The sequence below is a fragment of the Astyanax mexicanus genome, chromosome 16 (assembly GCF_023375975.1).
Source record: "Astyanax mexicanus isolate ESR-SI-001 chromosome 16, AstMex3_surface, whole genome shotgun sequence".
In the NCBI taxonomy this organism is placed as follows: domain Eukaryota; kingdom Metazoa; phylum Chordata; class Actinopteri; order Characiformes; family Acestrorhamphidae; genus Astyanax; species Astyanax mexicanus.
The window spans coordinates 17,161,219-17,179,773 of record NC_064423.1 but is presented as its reverse complement, the minus strand read 5'-3'; the positions used below and the strand labels follow the sequence as shown (position 1 = coordinate 17,179,773).

General features: G+C 36.8%; 1 protein-coding gene across 1 annotated transcript in view; it reads right to left on the bottom strand.

Annotated features, from left to right (window-relative positions):
- The window catches only part of jupa (junction plakoglobin a), a 36,027-nt gene extending 24,847 nt beyond the window's left edge, over positions 1-11,180 (bottom strand). Inside the window, exon 1 of the mRNA XM_007240135.4 lies at positions 11,015-11,180. The gene's annotated coding sequence lies outside the window, so the exon portion shown is untranslated. The remainder of the gene's footprint in view (positions 1-11,014) is intronic.
- Between the last annotated feature and the right edge of the window lie 7,375 nt (positions 11,181-18,555).

Sequence of the window (18,555 nt, the reverse complement as noted above, 5' to 3'; positions counted from 1 at the left end):
GTTTAACCGCATTTGGTGGGTGGCAAACAGTAGCAGTCAAAAGATTTTATTCATTTAAAGATATCTGATATTCTGAACGTCTGTATTTAAAAAAAGATAGTAGTGGAGACAATGTTTAACCAGTCTACACACCACTTTAAATGCAAAGTGGTAGAGCACAGACAAAAAAAATAAAGAGAAAGCAACTGTCCAACTGCAACTGGGCTCTGCAGAGTTGAAACCAAGATTTTATCAGACACAGTAGCCAAGATTAGCAAGATTGAAGCAGGTTAGTTACAATGCTAACAGCTGGGTTCAGCTGGGTTGAGGCCATGATGCTAACATGTACAGCAGCTAGGCTTAGCAGGGTTGGAGCGGATTAGCCACTGATGATAACAGCCAGGCTCAACACAGTTGAAGCTGTGATGCTAACAGGCAGAGCCCAGCAGGAATGGAGCTAGTTTGTTGTGAAGCTAACAGCTGGTCTCAGCAAGGGTGGCACTACAATTTCAAGACAGCAGCCAGACTCGATGCTACAAGTGTCTGCAAGGTTGGAGTCCTGGTGCTAACTGACAAAACAGCTGGGTTAAAAAGGGGTGGAGTTGGTTGGCCAGGATGCAAACAGCCAGGCTCAGCAGAGTTGGAGCTGAAATGCTAAGACACAAAAGCAAAGTTTAACAAGATGGTGAAGGTGTGGTTATCTCCAATCACACCAGTCATTGTAATTGGAGATAACCACACCTTCAATGGTCTCTATAGACAAGAGATGAAATAGTGCTTCCTTATGGAAATACTGCTAATGGGTCTAACATTTTTCAGCCTAATTGGCCTCATCTACGGCTACGAACTGGTAAAACAGAAAAATCTTTTTAGTTAATTAACACTAAGAACAGAGTGCAGGCACAGTGCTGCAAATTTATTTTTATGCAGAGCAAAAGAGAGCATTAGAATGCTTGCTCCCTGCATTCTTGAGGAGAGACACAAAAAAAAAAGAAAATGTGAGAGAGCAAGAAAACAAGACCGGGAGCGAAAAAGAAAGTAGGAGAGAGAGAAAGAAAGAACACAGTGCCCTCCCTTCACAGAAGGAGGAGTGAATCAGGGCCTGTTCTGGGTGACAGATTCACTTCACAGCAGAGCGAGAACGAAGATATGCAAGTTCATTTTTACCACCATGACCAGGCATGTGCTCTGAACCACCACATAGATAATATTCTGTACACCATTCAAAATATATTTTAAACAACTAAATGTCTGCTTAGACCTACACATGCTGGACAGGAACATTTTTCCTTCTCAACATTATTTGAAAAAGAGCCAATTTAGAGAAAACTAGAAAGCATAGGGAACTAATTTAGTGACATTATTGCAAGATGCTTTTAAATGTCCATTATTGCAACTATTACGTCTAATGTGAGCAGTTCAACTTCTAAAATATTACTGCGAATGGCAGCGTAAAAGCTTTTCACTCCTAACTGCAGCAGCGAGTGCTGCCTTATCTTTAGCACACTGTCCCAGCCCAGACGTTTTTAGGTTAGCTGGGAGGCTACGTCACGATAGGTATGCATGAGTTTGTACCTCACAGCTGAATCAATGTGACAGTTGGTGAATATTTCATTGGTTCCAGAGGCCCTATGGGAAGCTGTGCAGGCAGAGTGGAAATCTGATGAGACACTGAACAGCACAGCCGTCTCGCACAGAGCGTTTGGTTTGCAAAAAAGAACACACTGTAAAAACTTGGTGAATGATTCAGTGAATAAAATTACAGATTGTAATCTAACTTGGGGGGGAGGGGGCAACTAGTAGTAGTGCTTAGCATTACAGTGCTACACCCATCAGGAGACATCTCTGGAGATTCAGCCGTGTCATTCACTGCCTGCGGTTAAGAGAAAGAAATTGTGCACTCGTTTGTGAACAAAATGAGGCGTGACTATGCTGTCTGGTGCTTAAGATTCTCCCACTTTTCTGATGTATCTAAATTTGGAATCACTGCTTTTGTAGGGTAATGAAAAGTGACACATTGCAGGTTCCAAGGTTGCCAGGCTGTCTGAGCCATGGCCCAATCACTGCTAGTTTGAGAGATGTTGTTTGCTGGTTCAGTCACCTGTTATGCTACAGGTGACTGTGTCCAGGAGTCCCACAGAGCATAATTGGATTCACTCAGGGTGGACAGGCCACCAGTCCAGGGGCCTCATGTACTAAGACTGTGGAAATACTACAAAATTTTGTGTACACTCAAAAAAAAATCCAGATGCATCAAACGTATGTACACAGAATCCCACACACATCGTAATCAGCTTCATAATAAGCGCACATGCAGGAGCACAACACTCTTTCAATTACACAGACTATACAATGCTAATTAGTACAAACAGGCCTTGGAATACTCTTATTGAAAAAAAAATGGCGAAGAAAAGGATCTTTACTGAGTGTGAATTAAAGGTTTTTCTGTCTAAGGTAAAGGCCAAAAATGTGTATTTGGTTCTGTCTTCCAAGATAAACAATAAACGCAAAAGGGCAGAATACCAGTAATCATCTTGGGCCCAAAACAGATCATAATAGTTACAAAAAATAAGCTTTCAATGAATTTGGTCATTGCAATATCTTCCAGTAAGCCAACGTTGCCATCTCCAACATATAGATTGATAATTGCAACATTTTACACAGGCTAATATAATCTAGGCTGAATCTAAATTGATATACATTTATTAGTGATTATTTCAGGAAACCAAGGAAATTGTCAGAATAATTGACTGATTTTTATCAATAATGGCTTGTTATAATGGGGGCATGAAATATCTTATTATTCGGAATTTCAATGCAGGGCTAACTGGCAAAAACATTTTTAAAAACGCTTGTACGCCTGAAATGAAACTGGTGTGGGGGAACGCAAACTTACGTTAAAGTCACATTTAATGCAAGAGAGTGAAGTATGACCTATGCAATGTTTGTGTACATACACAACTTTAGTACACGAGGCCCCTGGTGTCCGTTATATGTTCATTATGTAAGCATACATTTTCGGAAAGATGACCAGTGCTTTTAGCAGAGTGTAAATCACATGTTGAAGTTATAAGTAGTGTTTTACTTGAACAATAAAGGGCAGGTAATTATTAGAAAGTTAATTTTAATAAGATTCAGCTATAGAAAGAATAATGAGGTTAAAACGAAGCAATATAAAATTAATTTGCCTGATGACTTTAGTTCAAAACCTAAAATGGACCTCTAGGAAAAATAACCAACAACAAAAACAAGCTCATGCAGACCTGTAGGGCTGTGCTTAAAATGATTGATAATTAATTCTTGATTGACTTAAAATGTACTTGATAAGGGTATCAGTAAACACTGGGCAAAATAACTTAACATTTTCAGGCACCTTTACATGGATATTCTTGTATTGTGTCTAATGACTTTTGCCAAGTCCCATGATTTCAGCCAGATGCTGCCCTTCACAATCATTACTACCCACTGCACTGTCCGCTGTTGGTGGTAATGTCTCCTATGACATATTCTCAGACACTGTGATGCAAGGAAAATTAAACACCCACACAGCCTTGAAAATGTAAATGTCCCATCCACCCTGCACCCGCTAATTAGGCCCTGCTCAAATTCCTAACACTGGTCCGTGTTCAACCTCAAATCACAAGAGAACATATTATAATCTTATTCACCTCCAATATACTGACGTCCCACTCTTCAGTTCATCCCATAGACTTCTGCTTATATATGATGGATTTGGCTGTACTTATTGCATTCACTTAATAAAATAATAAGTAAAAATAAATAATGAAATAGGTTTGTGCAATTACTCAGCTGCCAGAATCTCAGCTGCCAGAGAACACCAGACAACTTACAAACTTGGAGGGGACAGCCCTAGAGGCATCATACATATTGAATGAAGCGTGCGCTGACCATGCCTGAACCAGACTGTTACCGGAGCCTTACACTGGGAGACATTCTGACCACTGCACGAAGACTCCACAATGATGAAATGGGTAAGAAAAACTGTCAGCCTGCACAGCAAGAGCAGTTCCCCTCAGAGCAAGGCATTTCCTGTTAATTAAAACATTACAATAGACAAAAGAGAAGCGAGCGCATCCTCATACTAGGAATGAATTGTGTTACAAACTGAACTGACTGGAAGAAATAAAACGGGTAACTTTATTTCGACTGCTTAAATCAGCAGATTGAAACTGTCTCCAATGTGTGAAGATTCACTGAACAGCACTGGATCTCCGCACCCCTGCCTTGTTCCTGTGAGCATGTTTGGATTAAGGAGTGGTAAATGGCTGAGTGGGATGACACATGCCTAACTACTCCCACTTCATTGCTTCACAACTGAGGGTGAAGAACTGCAGTGCGGTTCAGATGATAAGAGAGTAAATGCTTGGTAAAGAACGACTTAGAATGGGTTTAATGTTTAAACATGCACTCTTAAATTATTTGTTCTGGAGGCAAAAACGTAAAACAGCATAAACTCTTCCATTCTTTAATTAACACATATTATATATATTATTTGATTTAATAAATATTATATCATACAATACTATTTATTTTGTAAATGAAAATTAAATAAAAATGCACAGTGCCATCAGAACCATATATGTATTGGAAGAAAAAAAAAAGGCAGATATTTATATTTAATCAACATTTATGAGCTGTGCTACTGTGCATTTAAATACTCTTAGTACAACATTATACACACAATATAGTATTTATGTTTAATCCAGGTAAGTTATGAGTCCCATTGTATTTTCATTTCAAAAATGTTTCTGATGCGGTTTACAATATAAAATGTAATATAAAAAAACTTTGGAACGCAGTCCATTTTTTTATTCTTAAAATCAACCAAAAATATATAAGAGAATATAAGAACACTCAAGATTATTGATCCAATGGTGCTCTTAACTGAACTAAAAATGTCTTGACTTGCCAAAGGGAAGACCTATAGACTTCATGTTAGTGATCATGACTGACCACACCTGTTAGCTTCTCTGATAGACCACGTATAAAAGGGTTTGTTTGCCAGTTCCCACACTGAACTGATCACATAAAGAATAAAAGAAAATTATTTCCAATGAGCTCCAATGAGGAGTGTAATCTGAGAATGTCTGAGAATATCATGATCATGTTTTTGGAGTCATGTTTTTTGATACACAACTGCATATTCCAAAATTCTCAGTTTAAACAATTGAAAACACTAATGCCACTGTCTACAGCAGGGGTAGATCGTTCCAGTCCATGAGGGTTTTTGCTTTTTTCCTGCTCAAGCACACCTGGTTCATCTTACCTGATAATTCCCAGGTTGTGCTGTGTTCCATTTACCTCAGAAGACATATGTCAGAGTTGGGAATGACATCACACAAGTTAACAAAAGTTAATTCCAGTTAATCATTCAAATAATTACACTCTACTTCAAACCATTTCCAAAAACATAGTTAAAAACTTTAAGACAGAGTTTACTTTAACTGGTTTGACAATTATTCACTGGTGTTTTATGATGAATCCAACTAAAATGTATTACACATTTATGTTGGAGGTTTCTTACTCTTAGAAATAAAAGGTTAATGATGTGTTACTGAGTCATTTTTGCATCCAAACAGCACAGAACAAGTCCTAAGGGCAGTTCAAAGATTTAAAATTAGTAATAGCCCAACACTGCCATGACATTCATGTCCATGATGAGTAATTAAATATCTGGCCAGAACAGTATGTAACCTACATGAACATCAGATATAGTTAGCAGAGCAGAATTGCCATATATGTACACCCAAAGATTCTATATCCCTAAACTAACTATTCATGCCTATTATGTCTATTCATGCAGGATAATTGTTCATTTTGAATCTTTAAACATCAAATGTTTATATCTATAGGCTCCGAGTGGTACAGCGGGCTAAGTGCTGCTACTATGATCAGGAGATCGCCGGTTCGAATCCTGTTCATGTAGCTTGCCATTGGCTACCAGAGCCCCGAGAAAGCACAATTGGTCTTGTTCTCTCTGGGTGGGTAGATGGTGCTCTCTCCCCACATCACTCAATCAGCAGCAGTTCCAAAAGAGGTGGCAGCTGACTTCATATGTATTGGAGGAGGCATGTGCTAGTCTTTACCTTCCAGGTTATGGGGCATCCCTAGTAATAGAGGGAGTCCTATTGAGTGGGTTGGGTAATTGGCTGTTTAAATTGGGGAAAAATGGGAAACATTTAGAAATAAAAAATCTAAAGATTAAAATGTTGTCTTTCTGAGAATAAAATGAGAGTGAAAATTAATCAAATTTAGGTTATAAAAGTATTTGTCTTGGATGAAAATTTTGAGCTGTGAGAAGGAAAATACTATATATAAATAACTGCAGAAGCAGGCCAGTCAATATAGCCACATATTCAATATGCAGGCTAACTACATCTTATATGTTATATCATGCTTTTCATAGCAAGCGAAATAGCTTGAAAAGTCGCATGAAGACCAATCGTTAAGAGCAAGGGCAATATTTAAGCTGATTAAATCACTGATACAAGATTATTCCCATACATATTTATGCACGTGGGCATAAGTGCAACAAAAGCTGTGCATGGTGCAGAGGTGCATTATTCTGTTAGTAATTTTAATGCTTTGAATTTGGTTACTTTCATAAAACAGTCACTATAGTTACTGCGACTCTATAAAAGTTATTATTAGAGTGAGTAACTGAAGTTACTCACTCTAATGTTTATAGTAAACATCTAAAGAAAATTAATGACTTTATAACAGTAACAGAGCTAGAAAGCCTGAAAAAGTGAAGGAAGCTACAAGAATGATGCCAATCAGTAATCCCCTTCCCCTCTTTGAAAGTGTATTTATAAACTAGGGGATCACACAGTGCCCCTTGCTTTCCTAATGTAGGGCAGTATCAGGGATTTACGCTGACTGGGGGATTAGAGGCCTTGTGTGTGTCCAGATGCTGTAAATCTCAGCCTGAAATCTGTAGCCAACAAGCCAGCTTGTCCTGACCGCACTACTAAACATCGTACCACAAAAGTCAAACCCCCCTCCCCACCCCACACATACACACACAAACACAAGCTGTGTTTTCCATTCAAACATTTCCGACAAATCACCCAAGCATTGTGAGCAATTACGACGTTTCTGCATGTCGTGTTATGCAAAGGAACATTAAATGACTTAAGCTAATGTGCTCTTAAGTGGCATTGAAATAAGCAGGCAACACCACAGTTTGGACAAGAAGTAGCTAATCAAAAAAAAAAGAGCTGAAATATCTGATTAACTTTGATGTCATCTTCCATGCATCTGGGAGCACAAACTCACTAGAGAGTTTTTGGGAAACATTGTGCAAAGCCATTTTTCAGATAAGCTTAGGACTTTTAGACTGTCTGAAGCATCCTTTGAATGGCTGTATCAAGATCTCACAACCAGAAGTGACAGAAGTTTCCAATCACTGTCCACCCGTGCCAAATGATAATAGAACTGTCACTGCTTTATAAAAGCTGGACACTTGTGTGAAGTATATGGGAGTGAGGAGACGTTCCAATGCAAGCCAATAGGCAACAGTTAATTGTTAGGTATACACGGGATATAAAGCAATTACAATTTAAATACACTGACATTTTGGAACATTGTGCAGTATGCCAATTGATCGTGAAGTGTTATATTAGGGGACAGCTGTAGAGTTGGGAGGTGTTATCTTGAGCAAACCAGATGAATGGGGCATTTCATTTCTTCAAATTGTGTGGTTATTTAACATTCCTCAATCCACAGAATCACATTCAACTGGAAAATATCATAGAAGCCATTATAACCCACAGTCGACAGTGGGTGGTAATGATTGTGACCTACTGTGTCAAGCAACTCATCCCTATTCAATCCAGTAGGCCCCACAACCATATCCCACATCAGTGGAGCATTCCTTCTTCCATGGGAAGTGGCAAATGTCATGGGTGCACAATACTAGTTCCTGTCCCAGGACATGTGGCAGGTCAGTGTAAATAGGACGTTTTCATTTTGAACTTGATAATGAAATGACAGCTGATACTTCTATCTTTTTATTAGAAAAGAACCTATATAAAATATTAGAACATTACTTCTAATAAATATTGTTCAACATAAAATAAAGATAAACTTTTAAAAACATGACATTTTACTTGCAACAGTAAACACTACATTTCTATTCCTCTATTCTTTCTAGGTCTCTGTTTTACCACAAAGCAAGTACAGAGAAGTGCGCCTCTCATTATTATCCTCCTTGCTTCCTTCTTAATTAACTTCACACAGAGCAAAACCAAGACAGGACTGATGTTATCCACAGCTGGAGCCCAATGAGGAAGACAAGCTCCTGTTCAGACTGGCTTAGTCTCTCTAATACTGACCAAATCCATGTCATTAGAAATTGGTGAAATTAGTTTAAAAGATTGCTCTTCGCTAAGACCCTGCAGATGTTCAAAGCAAATTACATCCACTCTGCCAAACAGGAAGGGTGGATGTTAAGGAATACTGCTTCCTCCAAGATATTATTAACATGTTCCTTTAAACACAGACACTGTAAACAGAAAAATGACTGGCACTGTACAGCAGTATTGACCTTATCTCATGCGAGGTAAATCCAGTTTGCTGTTGAATGCTGACAGAGGATTTCATCACAGCCTCACTGAGTTCACAGAGTTAATCACTGCGTGAATCAGCCATACCACAGCCACACCCAGGTCCCTTTACCTCTCTCTCTCTCAAACATGTACACACTCAAACACACACCACAACAATAAGTTTGAAACTCTAGCTGTGGGAAATATGGCACAAAATAAAATGTTGCGATAGTGTTGCGATGGCTGACGTGTTCACTAGACATATCAGCATGTTTGACGAGAAAGAAACAGAAGAAAAAAAAACTAGGAATAAAGTGACACTGTGATTCGCTAATAAACTGTAATAGGTGGAGTGAGGCTAAAATTAGCCTCACTGCATATGTAACTTTAATAAGTATATAAAAGTTGAATAAAAACAGGGATTTTAATAAAATATCTGTCTGTAACCATCATAATGTCAATAAGAAACAATAAACACTGCTCTTATCAATCCATCATTCTGTGATAATTTTCTGATTTATAACTAATCCTGTCAGGATTATCCCAATAACATCTTTATAATTTTGCCGTTCTCAATATTGTAAAATAGGTTTTAGTATGAATTAACTGCTTTGTTTAAAAACTGTTTTATTGGTTGGCTAGGGCTGCAATAATTAGTCGATATAATCGACTGTTGACTACACATTTCACTGAATTAATCAACTTAAATCTTTAATTTATAAACAGTCCTGCATTACACAAAGTGCCGGGGACAGAAGCACTATGGGAGATGGGTAAATGGCTCATTTACACAGGTTACACTCAACTTAGTCTGTGTCTCCAAAAGTGCCCAAACACAACAGATTACATATTTAATATTAGTTATTTCCACATTTAAACATCTAGACATTTAAATTGTTTTTTTTAACTCATGTTCAGCTTTTTATATTGTTTTTAGAGATGGAGGACAAAGCAGTAATAATCGTTGACTAATTGACCAATCGATTGGCAATGTGCTATTTTATTTAGGACATATTTCTATCAAAATTCCACTGTCCGAATATCTTAAGAACTAAAAGCTATTTGGTATTTAAATAGCTGTAGCTGTTTTGTGCTCTTTGTTACTTTGCTATAAATGGCCTTAATTGGCCTTAAATTGACAATGTAATTATTAGTATTTATCACAACAGTTATCCTGACAGGCCTACCTATAACTACCATAACCTTTACTTCACTATTAGGAAGAAAGTCTTCAAACCACCTGACTGCTTCACTTTTTCAAAAATGAAGCATTTTGTAAGACTTTAACGCTATAACAATTTAAAGTTGTCATACATCTGCTTAATAAAACACTGAATTTTAAACACCCAAAACAATTACGAAAAAAATGTCTCTTAAAACACCCAAAACAAATAGTACTCGAATGTTCCTTAATTAATAAGTGCATTTCTACTTTTAAAGTCTTTTTTTTTTCAAAAATAGCTAGCTTACTCTTCTTAAACTTAACTAAAGAAAGGACAAATTAAGTAATACAAACTTAGCAACTGCGTTCACAGACGGTGTCACGTAAAAACAACCTTTTACCTCTTCTCTAAACACCAACAGGCACAGTGTGTACACTATCATAAAGGTGTTTCTAAGGTGTGGCATTAGGGCGGTGAGCTCCTACATCGGTGTGTTCACTTTCATTGAAGCCATTAGTCACTCACCCACGCCTGTCTGGGCTTCTAGCTAAATTGTTTAACTAACTAGCTAGTCTGAAACTGAAGTTGCTTAGCTAACCCTGTAACGTTACCTGGTTACCAAAAAGTCTGACTTACCACCAGACTCAGCTCCTGGCCTTTGTTTAAAATAAAGATCAAATATTTCGCTAGCCTGCCTTCCGATATTTGTCTGCAGAGAGCCCTGACATTTTAATCGTTATTGTGTGTGTGTGAGTGAAAAGCTCTGGCAGAAACGGGAGAGCTGCAGCTGTTTCCGTGCTGGTCTTGAAAGCGATATAAAAAAAAGCGTCAGGAACACAGGGAGCACAGTCTGATATTGTTGGATAGATACGGTGGACTGGATCCTAACAAACGACGCAGCTAGGAGGGGAAAAAAGTTGGAAGCAACAGAAACCCGACACTTGCGGAAGTGGGAGCGAATTTCCCCGCAGGTAGGTAATTTAACCTACCTAACGTTAACTAAACCAACCTAGATAGTCTACTTTAGCTAAAACAAACAATACAGTAGGTTACGTTTTTTTCACGTATCTACGAGTTTAAGAATACTTTTAAAGACAATTCAAATATACAGAAAAACAAAACACACAAAAACACACACACACACACACACACACACACACACAGGCAGAGCAAACAACGTTGCTAACCTAACGTTACGCTCCCGTCGTTAAGGCTACGCAAACACTAACGTTATCTAGCTTAGGTTTAACGTTAAAGTAGCTAACTACAATAAATTACAATAAACCAGCCATTTAAACCCACCTTTCAGTTGCCGTTTTCAGAAGAAAATAGGCGAAAACAGCTCTTCTCCAAACTCGCACTTCTTCTCGAAACCTCACTCTACAGGCTGCTGCTGCCGCTCCGTGTGTCCAACCCTTCGCCTGAATTCCTACTGGGACGGAAAGCGTGTGTAAAAGCAGAGAGAGAGAGCAAGAAAGAGAGAGCAGCCCAGCGGCAGCTCCGCCCCCCGATACCAGCGTCCCGGCCACACCCAAAACCTACACACCCCATAACACACAGCTCGACCAGAAAAAACACAGCTAAAACAGCCTGAACTCACAGAAAAGAGCAGCGCGTTTACAAACTGGGGAATTTGGCTCATTTGTGGAAGAAAATCTCTGACCCGCTACTCTGAATTAGTCTTTTAAACTAGTTCGCATTTAATAAAGAGAGGGCTGTAGCCTTTTACAGGCTTCCGTCGACTACCACAGGACGAGTTTCCACAAGCAGACGAGTGGCCACACCTGCAATTACATGCTAAACATGCTAAAGTCATCAGCCTTTCGGTTCATGAGTCACAGTCCTGCCTAGACATGAGTGAGTCTGTCGTGGCGACTTAGCCAGCGTTAGGTTACTTTACTTTCTTGTTTATTTTATTTCTTGTTTAATATTTTTTATTCCAGGTTCTGATATAACAGACACACTGTATACTGTTAAAATGACTTGAGCCATTATTAAAGTATTATTATTTATTCATGCTGGGCTCTTAAATTGTGGGTTCATGTTGTCCTACGTCTTGAATACTGGGCACAGAAATGATGTGGTGGGCAGAACTGCGTCAATATCAATATAATGTGCCCTTTGTGTTCCCAGCATAGTTGTTTGAATTTCAAACAAACACTGTGTAACAGTCTTCTTTTCATGATTTACTCTGAATTAACACAGTATCATGTTTAGATAAATGTTATCATTTACTTTAAACATCTTTTTGTATATTTTATATAATTTTCTCATTCCATTGTCTTTTTATTGATTTTAAAATGTACAGTTGTGGTCTCTAGTATGAATGAATGCCATGTGAGCTGTTTTTTGTAAAATAAAAAAAAGGTGCTCCGGTGATCCGGTATAATGCTGCTTTACTCCAGTGGAGTGAGGGGGAGAAACAATAGGATTTCGAATCTTGCTCATGAATATTCATACATGCAAACATATTGGTTCTGATTGGCTAACAGCACTGCGACAGCCTTTGCAATGTCATATGTTACTTTACAACATGTGTAATGCAGTTCAGCCACTGACCTAGTCTCTGTAAAATGCAAAATCCCCCAGAGATCCTATGCAAACCTATGAAAACACACAGAGGTGGGTAGTGGATTTTTGTAACAATTTATGTAACAGTTGTGAGTATGAAATGTAAATTCACACCTGGCTGTAATTTACAAACACTCCGGAGAAGATCTTGAGAAAGGCTGTGACTGCTGTTCCATTTCAGATAGAATGGAAAACTGGCTACATTGCATTACATTACATTTAGCAGACGCTTTTATACAAAGCGACTTACAAATAATGATGTTCATCAGCAATAGAGGGCATAGAAGTTCAAGGCAACAGCATTTTTAGACAGGGTCTAAAGGAGGCCAAAGGGAAATAGTGGGATAGAAGAGGAAATGGGGGGAAGAAGGAGATGAGGTTTGAAGTAGTTAGTTTGTTAGAGGTGTTAGGAGAATATATGCTCTTTGAAGAGCTCTGCTCTGGTAGTAGAAGGTAGTCAGGAAGTAACGTAAGCCTTTAGGAGTGAGTGCAAAAAAGAAGGAGCCTGTTCTGTTATCACTTTGTAGGAAATTTTTAAGAGCTTTGAAGCTAGTGGAGCTCAACGAGTTGTGGCTTTCGAGGAGGCTAGTTAGTATGGCACTGCAGAAATTGAGGCGTGAGATGACCACTGCTTGTACCAGGAGTTGGGTGGCCTGTTGTGTTTGATATAGTAGAATTTTTCTGATGTTGTTTAGTGCAAAGCGGCACTATGATTTGTAAAGGTTAAGTGGTCATTAACCATTAACACCCAGGTTTAGCCATTCAACACAACTTCACCATAACCATCGACTTACTCTCACTCTCCCCGACTAAGATTGTGAAAGAGAAAGTATGGGGTAAATGCTAATACTAACTTATTTGTTAAATGTGAGTGAGATATAAATTTACTTAGATTGAGAAAGTTCTTGTTTAACTATTCTAGCAGGCTGTAGGATCATTGAGTGAGAGAACAATCATTGTCCACCCTGTTGTGCAGCTTGCTATGACAGGGTGGATAAATCCATACATGCAAATATATGGTGTGATTAGTGCTCGGCGATATGGCCAAAATATATATCACAATATATTTCTTAATTTCAATCTTTACAATATAATTCCAATATCAATATAAACATTATTAAAGCCCCACCTTTATTGTATGTCATGCACTGCTAAAACTGAGCAATATGGTAAAAAAGATTATCACTATATATAAAGATATTTTCACAATGCACAGTATTTATCTCAACATATATTTCAACACAAAATCCATCAGCAGCAGCAGATGCTTATTACAGCATATTGTCAATAGACTTCAGTGCTTAGCTGACTAATGTTAATTTAATGTTAATTTAATTATTTTGCAGCATATGTGGACAACAAGATGTTGTTATATTGGGATTATATAATATATTATATGGGATTAATATTATACTGTTATATTTTATACCCTACCCTACAGGTAATATAACCCTCTATGTGTTGTGGGTAGATCTTCTAACAAATGGAATGAAGCTGTATTTACGTGTTAACAATCTGGTAAACTAGTAAATTATACTAACAGAGAGGCATATCATATTTTATTTACATGGTAAAATATTATCTGTGGTAGTAGACTAGTGGGATTGGAGGTAGACATTCATTTGGGAAGTTGCTGTTTAAATCTTTCCTGTTCCAGATCCGTCATTGTGGTTCAAGTTGCACCACTATGGGTCATTAAACTAAAAGCTGTCCCCTCGGGGTCAGAGAAAGGGCAAATGACACAAAATACATCATTTACTGGTAAAAGAATGTGAAACAATGACCAGCTAGCAGTCCAGAAATGTTTTGTGCTGATGTTTTTTATTTGAAAAGACCAAGTGCATTTTTTTAGAATTAAATGGATAGTCAGCATATACATACTTTACATGGGTCAAAATGTTTATTACTGTAAAAAGCTATTAAATGCAGTTAAACAATGACCTGATTTCAGTCAAAGTTTACAAATGTATTTAATATTTCAGGCAATATTACCTAACTGTAAATCATTTCCATCATTTACAACAAAAAAGAAAGAAAAACTTGACTGGATAGTCAGTACTTAGTAACACCCCCCTTTGACCTATATCTCAACTTGTAGACTATATTCTTACCAGCTAAGAGTTTTCAGCTCTTGCTTGTGGACTGTGCACCTATTCTTTCTTGTCAAAGTACTTAACCATCATTTTTTTCTGTTAACTAACATTTCTTAAAAAAAACTTACATACTAAAGAAACAGCTACCTCTTTGCTGTTCTTTTAATTTCTTTTCTCCTCCATCATTGGCATCAAAATTTTAGAGGAGCCAATGGCTTCTGATTGTTGGGACACGGTTTGAGGAATTTTGAGGAATAGTACTTAAAAAGTTTTAAACAAGCTTGGTTTTTCACTCTAAAATATAAAGTATAGTAATAACTAAAAAAAATATATTGGACCTTATTACAATACAAAAAAAACTTTTTTAACTTTTCACAAATCAGTTTAACTCAACTCACTCTAACAATTTACACTAACAGACATGCTGACAAGGTTTGCACACATTAATTCAGGCAGTTTTAGTTTTTAAAGTACACAGTAATGCACAGTTGGAATGTCTAGATCTATAAATGATTATCATGCATTACTGTCTGCAATGTTATATAGGCTTACTACCCATCTAAGCTGTGGCTTATCCAATTTACACAGTCATAACAAACAGAAACACCTGTACAATAAAGGCCTCACATTTCAAAGTTGTAGAGTTTGGTCATGGGGTCAACATTCCCAGGCAGGCTCCCATAGTTAGCTATATGAGCCAAAATAGCACGCAGCATGTGCTTCACCCTGCTCTCTTCCTGCATCAGTGCTACATTTAGCTGCAGTTAGCCAGACATCTCCATCCCCCCACCACTCTTCAACAAGGAATATGTTGTACACAACTCTAATTTTCCTACAAGTGTGTGACAATTACACTCCTTAATATTTCATAAAACATTTACTAATACTTTTAAGTATATCATAAATAATTTTTTTATCATATCAGGTCTTGTAAATGTATGGACAATGTATTAATATTTAATAAGTATCTTTACTCAGAAAATTAAGAACTCACACAAAGGTGAGGTAAATATTAATTAGTCGATGCTGCATTGGAAAATTTACATTCAAGAGGGATTATAGAGGTAATCAATATTCAGTGCAATATTTCAGCATATAATAGCTGCATTATAATAAAAACATTAAAACAGCATAACATTTTTTTGCAGTGTAGGCAAAATAGAACAGACTTGCTGTTTACTAATATTCCGCAGCAGACTGAGGTTTTTAGACTGTCTTTGCAGTATTTAAAGGGCATGAAAAACACAATGACTAGTTTTACTCCTAACTTTAAAAAAGAAAATAGTTTATAAAAATGTAGATTAATACTGTTAAATTGTATAACACATGTTCCCTAGGTAATTCAACCCAAATGTAGAAACTAAACTGTAAAAAAACACCAGCTTTCCTGTCCCTGTCCCTCCCCATCATGCTGCCACCAACATATTTCACAGTGATTCTGACCTTACACTAAAGGTTTTTAAGCGATTTCACTGTCGCAAACAAATTTCAAGAGTCGGGATAAAATCATGAGTCTTGTTAGAGTGCTAAACTATGGAAGCCCATTCCCGCCACCTAAAAAAAATAAATAATCCAGCAAAATGTTTTTTTATTATTATTAAGTAAACTGCTATCTCAATATTTTGAGATACTAAGTCAATATTTTGAGATACTAAGTCAATATTTTGAGATACTATCTCAATATTTTGAGATACTATCTCAATATTTTGAGATACTAAGTCAATATTTTGAGATACTATCTCAATATTTTGAGATACTAGTAGGCTGTACAGAGACAGAAGCAGGTGAGACAAAGATGCAAAATGGATACCATCATTGAGGACTACTTCAGACGTGGATTCACAAATCATGAAATATTGGAACTTTTAGAGGAATCACACAATATCAAAATAAGCCTCCGGATCTTGGACGAGGCTGAAGTTAGCTTCTTATTCGCCAGTGTCTTATTCAGATTTCCGTTCCACCTTAAATGCTGGCTGAACATTCATGCGGCCGCCTGTAGATGTCGCATTTTAACAGTAAAAAACAGCATGTAAGCAAAGTGCTGTGAAAACGCTCTGAATAAAGGGGAGAACACAATGCGAGGGACAGAGTTTAACTCTGAGTGAAATATAATGTAAATAAAATTAAATATGAATTAAAACGTTATTGCTCTCACTTTTGGCCTAATTCCCAGGTCATTATCTACAGGTGGCCGCATGTATATTCAGCCAGCATTTAAGGTATCTCAAAATATTGACTTAGTATCTCAAAATATTGACTTAGTATCTCAAAATATTGAGATAGTATCTCAAAATATTGACTTAGTATCTCAAAATATTGACTTAGTATCTCAAAATATTGAGATAGTATCTCAAAATATTGACTTAGTATCTCAAAATATTGACTTAGTATCTCAAAATATTGAGATAGTATCTCAAAATATTGACTTAGTATCTCAAAATATTGAGATAGCAATTTACTTAATAATAATAAAAACAAAAATTGCTGGAGTATTTTTATTTTTTAGGTGGCGGGAATGGGCTTCCATACTAAACCACTGTTTACATCCCATAACGTTAGCTTCAGCTCCATGCGCCGCCATCACTGTACTGAAAAAACAACATGAGCTGAAGCTAACCTTATGGGATGTAAACAATATTTTTTTAAAAGCTTCTTGTGCACTTTTTATGTTATTAATTCCTTGTTTTAAATGTCAGGGCTCTTCGGATTCTAGCAAGGAGGTGTGGAGCTACTTTAAGCCTGGATAACAGTGAAAGAAGCCATTTATTGGGGCAAATCATGCCCTGTGTCACCCAGTCTGAAGGGTGTTTGGACAAACTGTTAAAATTTCTGGATCTCGGAATGCTGAAGGAGAACGAAAGTGTGCTATTCATCAAAGGTAAGTACTTTTTATCAGTCCATTTTACACTAGATTACTTCTTTAATTATATCTAAAAAAAACAAAGGCAAATGGACAGCAGTAAAACAGATTATTTGCTATACAAGGTTGTAGTAAAAAAGGTGGGGGGAAACTTATAGGCACAAAATGAGTTGAACACAAAATGTATTGTATTAAAAAAAATAAAGAACTAACAGTGTGGCAGAAAAATAAACTGTTGAATGGGGACAAACATGGTGAGTCTCTGATAAATTACAGTATTGATCTACAAAGGCAGCTGTGTTCAAAAGGTGCTTCTATTCCTGCTACATTGTTCTCCACAGCTTCTCTTCCTGTTAAACTCCACCAGAAGTTTGATGGAGAATAATCTCAGAAAGAATCTAATTGCAGTCTTGCTAATAGATTCCCTGCAAAATCCCCAGTCTTTTTCAAAATTGTAGCCTGTGACTTAAAAGTCTGCGAGTAAAATGTAAAAAAGTGACTTGTCTTTAGATGTGAGAGGTTGTCAGACTTTAGTCTGTTAAAAGTATTTTCAGAGTCTTTTCAAAGTCATCTAGTGTATGGTTTGCTTGGTAATAGTGTGTTCAGTGTGATGTGCAGTGTTAGTTTCCCACCACACACAGCATTTTGCATTTAGGCCAAAATGTTCAACTGACCAGAACATCCTCTTTCACATGTCTGCTGTATCCCCTAAACAGCTTATGGCAAACTCCAAATAGGACTTTGTATGGCTTGCTTTCAAAAATGTCTTTCTTCTTGCCATTCTTCCATAAAGGCCAGATTTATGGAGATATATTTATATACAAATGTTTCAGATAATTAACCACAATAGCAATACAATATCAAATATGGCATTATTTCACTTCATAGCTTTTTCAACTCTGTCAGACACAAACAAATATGCTATTTTATTTAAATCGGTAATACAAGAGAGAAAATACAAATAAAATAAAAGTATCTATTTACAGTGTTCTGTAATAGACTTAAATTACACGCTGTTTTGAAAAATCCTGTTGTGAAATTGTATATCTGTATTGTTGTATATGTATTGTCAATATTAAGCATGCGTTCTTATGTTTTAATAAATATACGCAATAAACTGAACAAGAAGTAACCTATTTCTAAAAAACAAAGACAAAAACCTTAATCCAACAGGGTTGACAAGCAACATTTTATTTATTTAATAAATAAATAAATAAATAAATAAATAAACAGCCCCAAATAAAAATATTCCTGATATAATTTAATAGTGTACTTTTTTCATGACAGAAATGTTTATTTATTTTATTTTGTTTATA